Below are 2,500 nucleotides of genomic sequence, written 5' to 3' on the forward strand. Positions count from 1 at the left end.
GCCGCACACACTTGTTTGGGCTTGCGAGCCGGATGCGCGAGCGCGAATCTCTCTGCTCGCGGGTGGAATATAATGTGCCGAGCACGAATCTCTCTGCTCGAGTCGCGCGCTCTCAGATACACACTGCTCTTGTTAGAATTTTCTCTGGGCTCGCTAGGACAATATGTGCCTGCACTTAAAACGTGTTCAGTGCAATCGCGAATCTCTCCTCTTCCCCAGCTAACAATTTTAGGTTATAAGAACGTTTTCATAACGTTCCCATTAAGTTATAAAAACCTTATTTCTGAATGTTATAGGAACGTTCAAAACGTCCAGTTGTGAGTGGATGACGAGCACGAGACGCCGAAATGGATGCCAATAAGATTCTGAATGGAACGTTTACTTTTAAAAAGTTGCCAAATGGTTCCATTGACGAGACCAAAGTGATCTGTGTGTTTTGTCGTTGTGAACTGAGCTATCATCATCGCAGCACGTCCAGTCTGAAATACCACTTGATGATGGCCAAACACACACACACACACACACACACACACACACACACAGCTGATGCGAATTCTCCGCCCCCTCGTCAATATCAGGACCTCGTCAGTATTTCTTTCACCCTTTTATTGATGGACAGTGTTACATTGTGTGAGAGATTATTTGCTCCAAGTAAGAATGTTTTAGTGTGAAATTGAACACAATATATGCCAATGTTGTTTTCAATAAAAAACATTTGCACAAAGCAAGCCGATCCACTTTTCCATGTTGATAAGAGCATTAAAATGAGAAAAAATAATGGGACAAAAAGAAATCAAGAGACATTTAGAATAGATAAAAATGTGCGATTAAATGCGATTAATCGCGATTAAATATTTTAATCGTTTGACAGCACTAATATATATATATATATATATATATATATATATATATATATATATATATATATATATATATATATATATATATATATATATATATACATGTGTATACAGGTGCTGGTCATATAATTAGAATATTATCAAAAAGTTTATTTCAGTAATTCCATTCAAAAAGTGAAATTTGGATATTATATTCATTCATTACACACAGACTGATATATTTCAAGTGTTCATTCCTTTTAATTTTGATGATTATAACTGACAACTAATTAAAACCCCAAAATCAGTATCTCAGAAAATTAGAATATTGTGAAAAGGTTCAATATTGAAAACACCTGGTGCCACACTTATCAGCTAATTAACTCAAAACACCTGCAAAGGCCTTTAAATGGTCTCTCAGTCTAGTTCTGTAGGCTACACAATCATGAGGAAGACTGCTGACTTGACAGCTGTCCAAAAGACGTTGCTCCATTGACATCTTGCACAAGGAGGGCAAGACACTAAAGGTCATTGCTAAAGAGGCTGGCTGTTCACAGAGCTCTGTGTCCAAGCACATTAGTAGAGAGGCGAAGGGAAGGAAAAGATGTGGTAGAAAAAGTGTACAAGCAATAGGGATAACCGCACCCTGGAGAGGATTGTGAAACAAAACCCATTCAAAAATGTGGGGGAGATTCACAAAGAGTGGACTGCAGCTGGAGTCAGTGCTGCAAGAACCACCACGCACAGACGTATGCAAGACATGGGTTTCAGCTGTCGCTTTCCTTGTGTCAAGCAACTCTTGAACAAGACACAGCGTCAGAAGCGTCTCGCCTGGGTTAAAGACAAATAGGACTGGACTGCTGCTGAGTGGTCCAAAGTTATGTTCTCTGATGAAAGTAAATTTTGCATTTCCTTTGGAAATCAAGGCCCCAGAGTCTGGAGGAAGAGAGGACAGGCACAGAATCCACGTTGCTTGAAGTCCAGTGTAAAGTTTCCACAGTCAGTGATGGTTTGGGGTGCCAAGTCATCTGCTGGTGTTGGTCCACTGTGTTTTCTGAGGTGCAAGGTCAACACAGCCGTCTACCAGGAAGTTTTAGAGCACTTCATACTTTCTGCTGCTGACCAACTTTATGGAGATGCAGATTTACTTTTCCAACAGGACTTGGCACCTGCACACAGTGCCAAAGCTACCAGTACATGGTTTAAGGACCATGGTATCAGTGTTCTTAATTGGCCAGCAAACTCGCCTGACCGTAACCCTATAGAAATTTTATGGAGTATTGTGGAGAGGCGATACGGCAGACCCAACAATGCAGAAGAGCTGAAGGCCACTATCAGAGCAACCTGGGCTCTCATAACACCTGAGCACTGCCACAGACTGATCGACTCCATGCCACGCCGCATCGCTGCAGTAATTCAGGCTAAAGGAGCCCCAACTAAGTATTGAGTGCGGTACATGCTCATACTTTTCATGCTCATACTTTTCAGTTGGCCAACATTTCGAAAAATCCTTTTTTTGTATTGGTCTTAAGTAATATTTTAATTTTCTGAGATACTGATTTTGGGGTTTTAATTAGTTGTCAGTTATAATCATCAAAATTAAAAGGAATGAACACTTGAAATATATCAGTCTGTGTGTAATGAATGAATATAATATCCAA

General features: G+C 40.2%; 1 protein-coding gene across 1 annotated transcript in view; it reads right to left on the reverse strand.

Moving 5' to 3' along the window:
- plxnd1 (plexin D1) overlaps positions 1-2,500 on the reverse strand; it is an 87,298-nt gene that overhangs the window by 61,944 nt on the left and 22,854 nt on the right. The window lies entirely within an intron of this gene.

Source organism: Siphateles boraxobius, unplaced genomic scaffold (genome assembly GCF_051911475.1).
Source record: "Siphateles boraxobius isolate OS27281-9 unplaced genomic scaffold, OSU_SipBor_1 75, whole genome shotgun sequence".
Taxonomy (NCBI): domain Eukaryota; kingdom Metazoa; phylum Chordata; class Actinopteri; order Cypriniformes; family Leuciscidae; genus Siphateles; species Siphateles boraxobius.